The sequence below is a fragment of the Perissodus microlepis genome, chromosome 3 (genome assembly GCF_051167445.1).
Source record: "Perissodus microlepis isolate ML-2025 ecotype Zambia chromosome 3, ASM5116744v1, whole genome shotgun sequence".
In the NCBI taxonomy this organism is placed as follows: domain Eukaryota; kingdom Metazoa; phylum Chordata; class Actinopteri; order Cichliformes; family Cichlidae; genus Perissodus; species Perissodus microlepis.
In genome coordinates this window covers 14,283,391-14,299,799 of record NC_140463.1, presented here as the reverse complement: position 1 = coordinate 14,299,799, position 16,409 = coordinate 14,283,391, and the positions used below count along the sequence as shown (strand labels likewise).

Genomic DNA, 16,409 nt, shown 5'->3' with positions numbered 1-16,409 from the left:
GATTTTTGTATTATATTATTTATTTATTACATTTTATGTGGAGTGAATAAATAAAAGTATATTTACGGTGGCCCCTACAGACAAAGCACATACAAACTTCAAATCACGTACAAACCCTGAAGCACGTACAAACTCCAAAACGCGTACAAACTCCAAAACGCGTACAAACTCCAAAACGCGTAAAAACTCCAAAACACGTACAAAACACAACAGAAGTGCTCCAGGATGCTAGGGGCAGTGTTGAGCTTTTGTTACCTAGTGGCTACACAAGCCAGGAAGTACCAACGACCGGATTTGGTGTGCGGTAATAACAGGTAAATGAACATATTTTGTTTTTTAATTATTTGAATATATATGAATGCTTGTGTATAAATACACAAACAATACACATATGCTTTCAATTGCGTAATTTAAGTGATCTAGGTAGCTCTGTTTTGGAAGTTCAGTTCATGCTAGAAATGTGTTTTGGAGTTTGTACGTGTTTTGTCTCTAGGGGCCACCGCATATATTTATATATATAAATAAAACCACTTTTTTTTTCCATTAGTAATTCATTTTGTGCATAATTTTATATTATTGTTAATAATAAATTAATCAAAGCAACAAAACAACCTGAAGAGCCGGTTCGGAGCCGAAAGAGCCGGCTCTCTAAAAAGAGCCGGAAATCCCATCACTACTTCAGAAAGTGAAAAAGACACCACGAGCAGTGGAGATAATTCTGACAGCGAAGAAAGGGAGGAATTTTTGCCAGGCACCAAGAAGCTTTGCAGCTCATCTGAGGAGGAGGAGGAAGAGACAAGACTGGAGGATGACCATCAGCGGAGATCTAAAAATGGAGAAATCATGTGGCAACCCACACATGAAGAGGTCCTGCCATTTTTTCCTCCTCCCATTTTAACCCCAGGACCAACCCATTATGCAATTGTTAGAATCAGCAGCCCTGGGAGCACTTTCAATATCTTTTTTTGCAGAGGACATTATGCAGCTAATCCTGCATTCTACCAACCTGCATGGCAAGAGGTCAGTAAAAGACTGGAAGGACATAGATGAGGAGGAGCTGCGGGCTTACATGGGGCTTCTGATCCTGGCTGGCCTGTACAGGTCTCAACATGAAGCGACAACGAGCCTGTGGGATGGGGTGACAGGATGTGTTCTTTTTCATGCCACAATGTCAAAAAAAAAGATTCGCGCAAATTAATCTGGCAGTAAGATTTGATGATCGTCTTTCCCGTCCAGGTCGCTACAGGGAGGACAAGCTGACTCCTATATAAGATTTGTGGAGCAAATGGAGCGACCACCTGCCCAAACGTTTCAATCCAGGGAGAGATATATGTGTGGATGAACAGCTGATCCCTTTTAAGGGCCACTGTTCATTCAAACAATATATGCCCTCCAAACCTGCTAAATATGGGCTGAAGATCTGGGCCCTATGTGATGTGCAGACCTCCTATGCCTGGAGGCTTTAAGTGTATACAGGAAAGTCTGCATCAGCAAACAGGGAGGTTAACCAAGCCATGCAGGTAGTGCTTGAGTTGACAGAGGGGCTGCAGGGCCACACAGTCACAACCAACAATTTTTTGTACATCATTTCCTCTTGCAGAGGAATTGAGGAAGAGGAGGATGGCCCTGGTGGGCACTCTGCAGTTGAACAAACCTGAGTTGCCCCCACAGCTGCTGAACGTTCGACACAGAGAAGTTCTGTCCTCTGTCTTTGCCTTTAGCCGCAGCAGGGCTGTGGTATCCTACATCCCAAAGAAAAGAAAAAATGTTGTCATGTTGAGCACCAGGCACCATGAGCCACAAGTCCAGGACTCTGGCAAGAAAAAGCCCCAGATCATCCTGGATTATAACAAGTGCAAAGGGGCTGTGGATCATCTGGACCACAATTATACATCAATTATTTGCCAAATTTGTTTAGTGTTTCTCATTGTTATAACTGATAAAGTCAGATCATGTGATTATGATAGTTTTAATATGATAGTTTTAGACTACGATAGTTTTGATAGTTACAGAAAGGGGCGGGGTGGGGGTCTAGTTTGATGCTCATAGGCAGAAAGAATCTATTTTCTATGGCTGTATAAATCTATTTATGTCATCTGATCATTTCTTTTTGTTTTGCAGGTTTGTGGCACCTACTCCTGCCGTCGGCAGACACGTAGGTGGCCCATGTGTCTGCTCGACCACATGATTGATGTAAGCTGCTACAATGCTTTTGTCCTCTTCACTGCTGTGGACCCAGAGCGGAACAGACGAAAGCACTACAAGCAGAGTCTGTTCATAGAGCAGGTTGGCAAAGCCCTTATCACCTCGACCATGATGAAGAGAACCCACCTGCCTAGAACAGCGTTTGCAGCCAGCCTGGTCTTACAGGCCCAGGGCAAAGAGCAGGAGGAGGAGGAGGAGCGTTCCACAATGCGGAACCAGTGCACATCGTGTAAACAGCGCAGAAGAATTCCAAACTAGCTGCTGCAAATGTGGTGCCCCGGTCTGCAAAGTCCATTGCAAAATGCTTTGTGGTTCATGTTATAAGATGTAAATTATATCTTTGTTCAGTTTGTTGTTTTGTTTGTTCAGCTCAGTTCAGTTTGTTTTTGCAATAAATTTTCATTGTTCCAAAAATAATAATGCATCCAAATCAATGTTGTTATCAATTATTGACCTATTCAAAGCTCTAATAGCCTTTTGCCAAATATTCTGTTTTGCAATTAATTTTTGGAAAATATTGCAGATTATGGGTTCCCCCCCCCAAAAAAAAAACACGGGTCTTTATGACAATAAAGCCATAAAAACACAAAAAATATTTAAAAAAAATAATGAAAAACTTTATATCTATGGTTAGATCTGAAGTTGTTTAAAAGATCTGATGTGAAAAAAAGAAAAATGAATTCATATATGATATTGCTATATCACCTGTTGACTTGGGATCCGTTTGGGTCCCGAGGGTAAAGAGTGGATGTAAATTTTATGGGTGCCACAAGGATAAACACATCAAATATTTTGTGGTTGTACTCTGTGGACCTTCTTTGTGGACTAGTCAATGTGTCATTATTTTAGTTGAGAAAGAATCAGGTGCAGTGAAAGTATGTCCAGCATGAATCACATGTTACACATGTCAGTTTTTCAGTGTTAGTTCCTAATTTTGAAGCTTCAAAGAAACAGTATATAAGCACCGACCATAGAGCTGTTCAGCACCTTCTCATTGGAAGGCTGGAGCTACCAGTCGGTGCTGAGAAGAAATCTGTTTTACAAATATTCAACATATACTCCAAAAGGTCTGCTACAAAATCTATTCTGTCTTTTTTTTAATTGAATGATGTCTTGATGTCTTCTGTTTTTCACAGACATACTATACATTGCAATGAAGCTGGTGACTGTGTCTGCACTTCTTTGTGCAATGATCACTCTGATCATTGCTGCTGGTGAGTGTTGCAGTCTAACGTACATAATGTTTGAACTAATCATACAAATAACAGTATGAATATAATTGTCAACTTTGACGGTTAAATGTTTTACTTTGTCCTGCTTTTCCAGATGAAGGTGGGACAGAGGCAAAGCAATCAGGTTGGTCAACATTTTCAGGATTTTCACTGAAATTAATCACATTTCTTCAGCACCTTCTGACTGGAAGGCTGAAGCTACCAGTCGGTGCTGATAATAAATTCTACAAGAGGTCTACTATAAAATCTATGTTATCCTTTCTCTAATGCAGTGGTTCCCAAACTTTTTTCGCTGGGCCCCCCTTTGTTTGCCCCCCCCCCGCACGCACACACACACTAACACATCCTCCAACCACACACACCCATATTTTGCTCAATTGCGGTTTATTTCACACCTCAAACATTTAGTAAACAATTAAGCAAATACAAGTAATCTGCAGGTAGTAAGAAAATAAACTACTCACTCTTTTACGCTACATCCACACCTACACGGGTATTTTTGAAAACGCAGCTGTTTCGTCCACACGTAAACGGCGTTTCGGATCACCGAAAACTGAGATTTTTTAAAACTCATTTTTTGCATTTACGTGTGGATGAGGAATACAGAGTTCGTCATGCAACGTTAAAGGTATGTGCCTTTTTTCACGTCAGCTGTGCGCCACGTTATTGTTTACATGAGAGGAATTGCAGAATGGATGATAGTCAGATTAACAGTATTTTGTTTCTATCTTCAGGTTTTACAGGCTTACATATAAACACGCAGTTACTGTCCCTCTATTTACAAAGGCAGAGGCTCACGGTGGGATTATTTAACATGTAGTTGTTTTTTTCCTGTGTAATAATATTCAACATAGCTATCAATACATTTTTTTTTAAAAAATGCCTCTCTGTGCAAAATGGGTTAAAAACGTAAACAACTGTAGGATACTGTTTGTCTGTGATTTGAAGAGCCCAGCGCTGCTCCCGACGCAGGACAGACCAACTATGCAGGGGAGACCTACCTTGGCACTTGTGCAGGTGAAACCAAAGGGCAGATATGCTTCACCATATTTTCTAGTCTTTGGCTTAGAATGAAGTTGGTTTGGAAACATATTCAGCTATGCTTCATCTCCTGCTTTGCGTTTGTGTAGGCGCCCCGTGCTAGCAGTGTCCAAGCCTTGTTTTTTTTCCCCTTTTCATGCCGCGCCCCCCCTGCAATGGCTCTGCGCCCCCCCTAGGGGGCGGGCCCCACACTTTGGGAAGGTCTGCTCTAATGAATGATGTCTTGATGTCCTCTGATGTCTTCTGTTTTTCACAGATACTACATCACCATGGAACTGGTGGTTGTGTCTGCACTTCTTTGTGCAATGCTGGCTCTGATCACTGCTGCTGATCCACCAGGTCGGCTGACATTTTCGAGATTTTCACCAAAACAAATTACATTTTTAAAAATATGTATTATTAAATCCAGTTCTTTGTATTCTTTAACGGCCAAGAAAGACACGGCTCAAAGTGGTCTAACTCAAAAATGATCTTTAATTTTACATATTGCGGAATATGGAGACTGAGCAGAGAGACAACATCAGCTTCAGTCTGAAAAAGGAGCCGCGAGTCTGATTATTTATATACTTCCTCTACACCTCACGCACACTTTAAGTTTCGATCAAACACTCTACTTAGTTTCACTTTCTGCCTGCAGCTCCTGTGCTCTGCAAAAGCTTGCAGTTTCCTGTCAGTACTCTTGGCTCAGGCTCTACTCAGAGACGGCCCTTTTAGACTATATTAAAAACAAGTAACAATAAGCACTAAATAAGCACTAACAATATATTTATTTTATGACAGTATAAAATCCAACATGTGTACATAGAATCAAAAACAAAAACGCGCAATTACAGGAAAAATACAAAATGTGTTTACGGATACAAGAAAGTCATTTACTTGTACTAAAATATTCTTAGCTTCTTTGCTTGTCTTCAGGAGAGTAGCATGTTGAAAAGAGAACCTTATGTACTTGTGGCAGGTATAGCAGCTGGACTAGATATGGCAACCGACACTACCACTATTTTCACACTCCCATGACTTGGGCTCAGGCTCAAGTAAAAACAATGATATGGATTTATCATTTACTTTTTCTCTGTTTACTTTCATATTTTCTAAAGCCAGGTTTGGTGACATTTTCTCTCTTTTATTCACTTTGAATTTTCTGCTTTGTGTTGATCTCCACTACAGAGATACTGTGAGTCCATGAATGCAAACTTGGCATCGGTACACAACCTCTGGGAGTACCGGATGATTCAGCGTGTCATTTATCATGCAACTCATACATACAAGACTACATGGATTGGAGGCTCTGAGACTCAACAGGTATAATACTCACCAATATACGATACATAAAGTCTGACAGTTACAAATCTGAATCTACTCATCAAGCACTGTACTTTGCTAGTATATTACCATGCCCACCACATTTCTAATTTTGGGGTGTAGTTTGTTTTTAATGCATTTTTGTCTATTTTGTTGTGTTATGTAGGAGGGTTATTGGTTTTGGATCGATGGAACTCGTTTCAGATACACGCTCTGGTGTCATGTTTCGGCTGTGTACAGGCAGGAGAAGGACCCAAATGCAAAACTCACGACAACAAACTTAAACTGCTTTATTGCAGAATGGCATGGAAAACTAAAGTAAACTGTAGTGATGGCCCACTTGAAGCTGAAGCTCCGGTGCCTGTGTCAAAAAAGTCAACACACTGCTTCAGAAGCACTGTGTCGAAGCTTGATTCGTTTGGCCAGAGTCACGTGATCAGTGACGTCCGAAGCTTCATTTAGAGCCTAACTGCTTCGGTGTCTGATTCAATGGTTTATAAGCAGGTGAACCATTCGCGGGATTTGTGGAGTGTTTTGATGGTTACAGATAGCGAACCACTGATATTTCTATTGAGAGATTTGGAGCCAGCGAGGAATAGAGGAGTTTCTGTTGTGTGGGAGTATTTTTAGTTGATTTTGGTCAATCGGGTGGGTTTTCCAGCTTTGTGTTCTTGTTGTTTGCTTTTGTTTTGTGCGTGTTTATTTTATCTGACAACGGGAAAAACTTCAAATGTCAAAAATCTGCTTTTCATAATATAAATATCATTAAATAACTTTAGAAAGACTTCTATTTGACTCTTTACATTTAATGTTATAAAAATATATATTTTATGTTTTAAATAATTTTAAACTGTTAGTCTGCAAAATGTGCAGCAATTTAATTTATTTATTCTCTTTAGCTGATAGTTTGTGGGGCCCAGGTAGACTGTATAACTGCATCTCTACCAGTTTCTCTGCACTCCAGCCTCTTCTGTGCCATGTGAAGGGATTTTCCTTAAGGCAGGAGAAATTATCTCCACGAAAAGGAACAGGTTCGGCCATCGTACAGTGGAACAAATTTTCTTCTTAAATACAAATGGAAAAGGGTTACCTTAAATGCATCATGTTTTTAATTTACAAGTTTATAAGCATTTTCCCTTTCCAGTTCACAATCAATTCTACCCCCAGGTCAAAAATATGTATAGGAAAATTTCCCTAATATAATATTATTTATAAATACACCCGTCTAGCGATTAACTGCATAAGTACATGGAAATATAGCAGAAATATACTCCATAATGTGTTGTACATTATTATATGTATATTATATGTAACGTGGTATTTTTCAATTATTGTATTTACCAACATCAAGAAGTCACAAGCAAAGAAAGACCACACAATGGTGCATGTTTATACAAGGAAAGTTTACTGGTCAAAATTATTTATTAAACAAATAAACCACATTTTTGTCACCCCAAAAATACACGTTTAAAGCAACACAACGGTGGCCCAATATCAGACAGAATTCCACTCTGTAGAGTGGGCAATCATTACGAAGCAGTTGGTTTTCTTTTGTGGATTCAAGCTGCTCTTCATATTTTTGGCCACCAGATGTCACCAGAGAGGATTGTGTTGAAAAGCTCAGAGTAATGAACCGTTTTTCAATACAAGCTTCAATGCTTCAGAAAGCTTCATTTGGCCATCACTACTAAACTGGGCCATGGATAACTAACACACAGGGAAACACAGCCACGAGGGAGACTACGACACTGACAAAGAGAAACACAGGGCTTAAATACACAGAGGGATAACGAGGGAATGAGACACAGAAGGAGAGCACAGCTGGGAGTAATCAGGCTGGACGAGACAAGGGAAGCAAAACTAGAATCACTCACATGAGACATGGACCTTCAAAGTAAAACAGGAAACACACTGACTGAACTCTAGACATGCAAACTTAACAGCAACTGAGAAGACAGAACATAGGGACCTGAAACATGGGACAGAAAGGCACAGTAGACACAACGTGGACATAACAACGCCACAGGGAAAGAGTAAAACAAAACACAGAACCTCTTAGAAAATAAAATAGGAAACATAATGAAACGCAGACATGACTACATGAACTTGACAACGTAACAGACATGAAACACATGAAGGGCAAGGGAGACTTAACAGGGGTTGGAAGACACAAGGGGAATCTAATAACAAATGAACTAGAAAACCTAATGAGCTTAATCATATAAACATCCAAATAAACTAAACTCAAAACACTGGGTCATAAGACCCAGGATCGTGACATCTGGTGTCATGGAGAGCCTAACAACTCTTGCAGCAAAGAGCACTGCATGCACATGAACTTTACAGGTAAAATAGAGTATTTTGCAGCAAATAATGTTTATGGTTAAAAGACTGTAATGAAACAAAACTAAATATTTCCCTCAGTATAGATAAGTATTCATCCACTTGATCATGGTTTGACTCAGTGTTGAATGACATACCCTGTCACTACCGATACCCATTTGTCTGAGTCAGGAAGTAATTTCGATGATTCCTGGTCTGGCTTGAAGGCAAATAATCCTTCAGAAGAATCTGTTGCTGATTTACATTTTTACCTTGTTTCTTTTGCTTTAAAGCTTCATTTCCCAGAATGAAATGCTCTTATCATCGCCATCATTAAAACCTTATGCATTGAATCATACTGGTTTGTGTGTCTTTGCTACTAAGGAAGAAAATATGAAAAACCAACAGCTACGTCAGCCATCATATCTAAGCAGTCAATCTAATACAGTAATAAATTCTGCAATTAGTAATTCATCTAGCACCATAAAAAAGAGTGAACGGCAACATTTAAAGCCTTAATAATTCATTTAATTATCCATTTTAAAAAAGTGAATAAAACAATTACTGTATTCCATATGACTGCTCCCTAATTCAGATAAAACTGAGGTACTCGGCCCTGAAAATCTTAGAAATATGGTATCTAACCAGATTTTTACTCTGGATGGCATTACCTTGGCCTCCAGTAACACTGTGAGGAACCTTGGAGTCATTTTTGACCAGGATATGTCCTTCAATGCACATATTATGTGAAATATGTAGGACTGCTTTCTTCCATTTGCGCAACATTCTGCTCTTGCTCTTGACGAAGGCGGTCGCACTTTTCTCCTCTCCTCCTCTCCCTTATCTTCCCTACTTAGCCTCTTATGTCCTTGTCTAGTCTCGTGTTTTTTGTATTACTTTTCCCTGGAACACTCTCTCACAGTCTGTTCTCTAAAACCTAAAAGAGGAATTATGGATTGGATCAACTGGTCCCTAAATGCAATTGACACCCCTTAACGAGAAGTTTGGGCTTGGGTGAGCCTGAGTGCTGAAGATATCTACCTATTCGGAACCATGGTAACAGGGTTCTGGCTGATCGGAGCTGGCTTGGCCCTGACTTATCGAAGATTTAAGAAAGCGGAACCGGCTGTTCAAACCCCCACAAGGCTGCCCGCTGGGATTGAAACGATGGGAAGAGGCGTGAGTTTCTCAAAATGGGCTCATTGAGTGCAGCACGGGTAAGATCTTGGAGAGGCTACGGCTGCTGTGAATACTCAGAATAAGATCTCTGACTGCAGACTGGATTACATCTCGGAAGGGCTAGCCCGGAATAACATCTCTGGGCGCAAATTGGATGACATCTCGGGGAGGCACACTGCCGTGAGTTCTCAGAAATCGGCTCCTTGAGCACAAGAAATGACAACATCACAGAACGCAAGTATGGCAAAGCTCGCGTCTCTCCAACGGGAGATTGCGAGACCAGTGTTGGATTGTAGAACTGCTTTGAAATTCATATGAGCTGTTCGCACTAAAGTAAAAACCACCATCACTTCATGCGGATACTCCTTTGGCGCCAGCTGAACAACAACACCCTGATACGGACTGTGTTTAGACTGTTCCTTCCCATTCCATGCAAGGCCACCTGGGTTGGCTGGAAGACTGTTTACCTAGCCTAGCAGGGCTAGGTAAACATACAAAAAAACCACGAGACTAGACAAGGACATAAGAGGCTAAGCAGGGAACCTACGGGAGAGGAGGAGGAGGAGGAGGAGGAGGAGAGGAGAAAAGTGTGACCGCCTTCATCAAGAGCAAGAGCAGAAAATGATAATTTATAAAATTTATAAAATGTATTTTTGTTACTCTAAGATATGTGACTGTGATGAGAGTACAGTAAAGACAATACAGTCATTGTTTAAGTTCAAATAATGAAGGCTTGGGCTCTGTTATGCCTGTTTGATATATAAAGTTCTACATTTACTTGCCCCACATCTGTTAAATGAATTTATTCATCAAAAGACCATGGAGATCATGGAGTTGGCACTAGGGCCACCACTAGAGGGGACTGTGAAGTGCCAAACGTAATAGTTTACCAAAGGCAATAAAGGAGGCTATTTTTAACTTATATGACAAAAACAGGCATGCATTATGTTTGGTATACTGATGTTCATTAACATGTGTTGCCCCTGTTAAACAGGGGAAAAAAAAGAAAAGAAAAAGCTCCGATGATAAAAATGATTTCTCACGCGTTGTCAATTCAAAATAATGTTTTATCAAATACATATTAAATAAACGGAACTAATTTAAAGTTACATTTGGGTCACATTTTCACTGAATGTCCTCCAGTGTATCAAAACGGAATCCTCTGGGGGCATAAGAGTAGAGCAGAATTTTAGAATTTACAGCCTGAGTCTTGGGGACAAAGTGTAGCCACAAGAAAAAGGTTGGCCAAAGTCAGGTACATGACTTTATACAATGCAAATGTGAAAAACCATTCCAGTTTTGAAGGTTGTCTCATTGTTGCCCCTCTAGTCCAATTAACAATCCCCTCTGCTACTTAACTCGCCAGATCAATGGCCCAGAACTCTAAGTGATTTGATGCTGTACTCTTAAAAAGTGTATAATTCCATATGCATAACTGGGTCTAGTATGTTATCGTATGTGAATGGTGACTTGCAGTTTAATTTTCTGGACTCATGATGGGGCTGTCGATGTTAGATTCATATCGAGATGGTATTTCTTTGATTTAGTTGATAATCAGCAGCAAATTCTTTTTTAAATAACAGGATGAAAATGCATGAAATACTAATGAAGCAGCATGACCATTGATTCTAAAAATTGCTCAAGGATGGCCAACATAAGTTTTTATTACGCAGTTTCAAAGCCCTTTACCTAAAAACAAATAAAAACATGATATCAAACCAGCTTGTCGTACAGCTATCTGACCACATGATGGCATTGCAGTTCAATTCAAATCATCCACTGCACAACACACAACATCTGACGTCCCACCACTGAGATGACGACAACTGTAATTCCACAAAGAAAACAGTTTAACCCTTACATACTGTTTGGGTAAAATTTGAGTCATTTTACTGTTTGGGGTATTTTTGAGGGCAGCAAATGAACCAGAAATATCATCTATTTAGCCTGAAATGTGACTCTAGTTCCACCTACTTCTGTTCAAGTAGTAGATAGTATGTACATAGTATGTAAATTAATGTTACTTCACATTGTTGCAGAAGGAGTCTAAGGATCTTCAGGGATAGTACTTACACTTTTTTTCTCATTAGACTGTATCTTTGTTCATTTATTCTCTACATTAATACTATATACAGAATAAAACTACTAAATTAAAAAATGTTCTTTCCTAGGGTGACCCATATAACATGCAATACACAAAACTGAAAACCTTTTCAAATGTTCTACTATTGTACCGGTGTTACAAATAATAAATTGGAGGAGTTGTTCAAGTTGAAACCTGACCCATGTCCATTAAGATTTTAGATCCACTAGTGTGGGTCAAATCTGGGGAAATTGTGATTTTTGGGAATCTTAAAACTGTGAAACTGTAAATGTTGTTTTTGTGTGTATTTGTTATGGTCAAGTGATGCCAGTGTTCAAGTGAGACCTTGAAACTGTCACGAGAACTCTCTGTGTCCTCATCACATTTGTCCAGGTTCCCACAGAAACAAGGTCCTGGCTGTATTTGAATGATTATGGAGACTCTCCAAGCAGTCAAATAGTAACACAGCATATGACTGATGATGTGCAGTTCACATAAGGAACAGAGGGCACACAGAAGTCAGAGCTGCCTTGACACAGACAGAAGATCTGAAATGGGGTTCTTGTGGTCAGTACTGTTACCTGTCAGTCTGCCCCAGGGCAGCTGTGGCTACAACTGTAGCTTGCCTTCACCAGTGTATGAATGTGAGAGTGAATGAATAGTGGTATTGTAAAGCGCTTTGAGGGTCCCGAAAAGCACTATATAAATGCAATCCATTATTATTATTATTATTATTATTATTATTATTATTATTAAGAACAAGGATCTTGGTCTGAATCCCTGCTTGGGCCTTCTGTTGAGAGATTGTCTGTTTCCACCAGGCCACCTGAAGACATGCATGTAAATTAGTGATTTTAAACTGTCCATGGATTTAAGTTACATGTTTGTATATTACCGTTTCATATTCATCTTGGAACCCTGTCACATTAAGTGGGCATCTGATGATATGTTTAATCGCCACCAATATTTTTACCAACAGGTCAGCTGTATCGTTATTCTACAGACACTGTATGAGTAGGTCACTATCACTCCTACAGTGAGTTTTGAGGCATTTAACAAATTTTATGAGATGACAAAACTGTACGACCAGTTTTAGGACAGAAACAATGTCTGTAAATGCCTCATGATCATGAATACATTTTATGTTGTGTTTTATAATTAAAAATCACCAATCTGTTAAACAAATCACCAAACACATTTTAGATCTTGGGTAGCACTGTAATGTGATTAGCACTATTCAAATTCTCCCACACGCCGCAACCTTTGACTGGATAAGTGAAAGTAAATGGATCCTTTGTAGTACTCTTGCATTTTCTTGCCTCTGTCAGTGCGCCCCAGGGTGGCTGCGGCTACAATGTAGCTGCCATCACCAGTGTGTGAATGTGTGTGTGAATGAGTGGATGACTGAATGTGTAAAGCGCTTTGGGGTCCTTAGGGATGAAGTAAAGCGCTAAACAAATACAGGCCATTTACCCTTTACCATTTCTCTGCACTGTAGGATCTTTACCTCATAATATAAAGGGCCTTGGCAGGACTGTTGTTCTAGGACCAACGTGCAATCCATACAGACAGCAAAGAAGAGCATGTCTAAGTCTGTGACTGGGAGATAGACACATTACTGTGGTATCATCAATTAGTCAACAGCCTGAGTAACTGTATGAAGGAAAAACTTTGTAAACTGAAGTTCAGACATTTTACAAGATTTATTGTTTCATCTCGAACACATCATTTTTCATTGTATTAAACGTTAGAAAACAAATGTTCCTAAAAGTTGTCATAATGGTGAAATACATAAAAGTGCCAAATAACTGACGGTAAAACCACAGGTAAGACATTATAAATCAATAAGTCATTCTTATAACAGAAGTGGAAAGAAACACTTATCTTTCCGTGTCTTGAAAAGTCTGCCAACCAAGCTCAATAACACTTATTGTTTTAATAATCTTTTTGGCTCCTTTCACCTCTGGTATTTATTCATCACTAATATTTATTTAGACTCTTTTTCTCCAATTGATCTTTCTGAGTTAACTTCAGTAATTACTTCATCCAAACCATCAACGTGTCTTGTAGATCCCATTCCTACAAAAATGTTCTAACAAATTCTGGCATTAACTAATGCTTTAATTTTAAATATGATCAATCTTTATTAATTGGTTACATAATACAGGCCTTCAAGCTAACAGTAGTTCATGTTACTAGTTTAATTTATTACTACTTACAACTAGTTCATGCATTTATAACTTCTAGGCTGGACCGCTGTAATTCATTGTTATCAGTATGTTAAAAAAACAATCCATTTCAAAAGGCACTTTGCTTTTGAAGGCATACAGTCTGCGTTTACAGTTTTGTGTTCCTCATTTCAAAGTTTCATTAAGACTCATCAAGTAGTTGCTAAATGTTAACAGATAAGAAAAGACCTTCCATGCAAACTATGTGGAAGCACCAACATTATTAGCCCCTTTAAAAAGTAATCTTTTCACGGAGCCATGGCAAAAACAACTTCTGTGCAATGTTGTGCTTTAAATTTGATAAGCTCAAAGCTTGTAAGAACAAGGTAAAACTGAGGGTTATCTTCCAATTTAGACACTCTGAGATAGTATAAAAAGTTCAGCAATCATTTCAGCTGTCACCTACATATGTGTCTAAAAACCCCAGAACATCAGCCAAGGCACCATTGAATCACTTAGCATAAAAAGGGCTGTTGTAGAGTTGTAGTGTTCCAGTAACAGATTTCGAACTTGAAAATCAAGAAAAACTCGGACTCAGCAGAACAGATGAAACCAGAACAGTAATTATACATTTACAGGCCATATTTTTATACTGGTAATAAGTTAAAGCAGCCCTGCCTCGCAGCCTGGATTCACACCAATTTGCCTACAGAGCAAACCAATCCATGGAAGACGCCATAGCCACAGCACTCCATGCTCCATGCAGCTTTTAATACCATCCTTCCACAAAAACTGGTGGTCAAGCTACAGGACCTGGGGTTTCCATACAGCACCTGCTTGTGGATCAACAGCTTTCTTTTAGGCCGTAGACAGAGAGTGAGAGCTGGCCATTGCACATCCCCAGCCCTGAGTCTCAGCACTGGCTCACCCCATGGCTGTGTGCTCAGTCCACTGCTCTACACTCTCTACACACATGGCTGCACTCCTGCCCACCAGAGCAACACCTTTGTGAAGTTTGCAGAGAACACCACCGTGGTGGGGCTCATCTCCAGGGGTGACCAGTCTGCTTACTGAGACAAAGCAAAGCAGCTGTCATCATGCTAAGGCCAATAACCTCCTCCTCAACACTTAAAAGACCAAAGAACTCATAACAGACAACAGAAGAAAAAGACAGAGATCCCACCACTAATCATTAATGGGGACTGTGTGGAGTGGGTGTCAAACTTTCGCTTCCTGGGAGTCAACATAGAGGAGAACCTTTCCTGGAGTGTGAACACCTCCGAGCTGCTGAAAAAGGCCCAACAGAGACTGTCACACAGAGACTGCTGGTGTCCTTCTACAGAGCCTCCTTTGAGAGTGTACTAACCTATTGCATATGCATTTAGTACACTTGTTGAACGGTGGCTCAGAGGAAAGCACTCCAAGGGGTCATTAACACTGCCCAAAGGATCACTGGCTGCCCTCTCCCCATGCTGGAAGATCTAGACTATACCTGCTGTCTTAAAAAAGCTCAAAATATTATAAAAGATACCTCACACCCTGGCCACTCCCTGATTGGACGGCTGCCCTTGGGCAGACAGTAAAGAGCAATTAGTGCAAGTAGACTCAAACACAGTTTTGCTATAACTGCTATAACATTTCTGAATACTGCTACTAAAAAAAAAAAATGTCCATTAGGCCACTCTTGAAATGATCTATGCACTGACTGAAGCATGTGTGTGGGAATGTATGTAAATGTTTGCTCATACTATTCTTATTAGTACTTTAAGTATTTTATTTTTTGATTTTATTAAATTTTATTGTTTTTATTTATATTTTCATATTTCTATGGTCGATGCACTGATCGGACACCACTTTTAATTCCGTTGTACCTGCAACAATGACAATAAAGACATAAAAAAATAAAATAAAATGAGGATTAAACTACTAAATACGTAAATTTAATTTAAAGAAAAATCAGGTAAAAAATCAGCTGGGTCTCTGTTCATAAATTCAACAATAGACTTCTAGACATTTAAGTAATCTTGAGGACAAAATTGCAGGAAGATTTTTCAATCAGAAAACGATGTCTAATGCTAGGTGAGTCAGTTTTGTTTTCTCTAATGTTTTCCTTACCATAAAAAGTTTAGCAATAACTAAAAGGACAGGTCTAAGTCCGTGACTGGTAGATAAAGTCATTATCATGGTGATCATCAGTTAGCCAACAGCCTTGGTTTAATTTCAAAAGAAGCGGCAGCTTTTGACACATTCTTTGAAACCACAGTTTAGACATTGTTTCACAAGACTGTTGAATTTCTCCCTAACTAATCAATTTTACCCCCGTTGACTGTGGGAACAAATGCTTGTGAATGTCTGATGATCATTATTAAAGCACCGAGAACACATTACTCCAGTTTCACCCTCTCTTTCTGAAAGGGTGAAACTGCTGATTTATTGTGTATTTTTAGAAGTCTTTGATACCTTTCGTTTCATGGGCCTTCAGATCAAAACCCCCAAACCACTTTCATGTATGCCAAAGAAAAGCACCAAATTCTATTTACATTTGTGAACTTCAAACAAACAACAACAAAAAAGTATTTTGAATTTTGCACTTAAAAATGACAGTTAATTGAACACTAACTGTTATAGAAATATGAAAAAGACCTTTCTTATAGTACTGAGTTCCCTAATGCTCACAGTGGGGACTTTTTGAAATGCATTTCAGAGCTTGGACAGCTGGGATAGCACTTTTGTCTCATTCCAAGAAAGTCTAAGTTTGACTACTCCTGTCAGCTAGGGCCGTTCTGTGCAGAGGTTGCATATTCTGTCTGCTTGGATTGTCTCCAGGTTCTCTGGCTTCCCATGTCTAAGATGTGTCCCAGTTCTCACCCTATGACA

The 16,409-nt window shown here is 39.5% G+C and overlaps 1 pseudogene; it reads left to right on the top strand.

The window, feature by feature from the left end:
• Nucleotides 1-1,153: 1,153 nt before the first annotated feature.
• On the top strand, nt 1,154-14,897 carry LOC146390065 (uncharacterized; annotated as a pseudogene).
• The last annotated feature ends 1,512 nt before the right edge of the window (nt 14,898-16,409 follow it).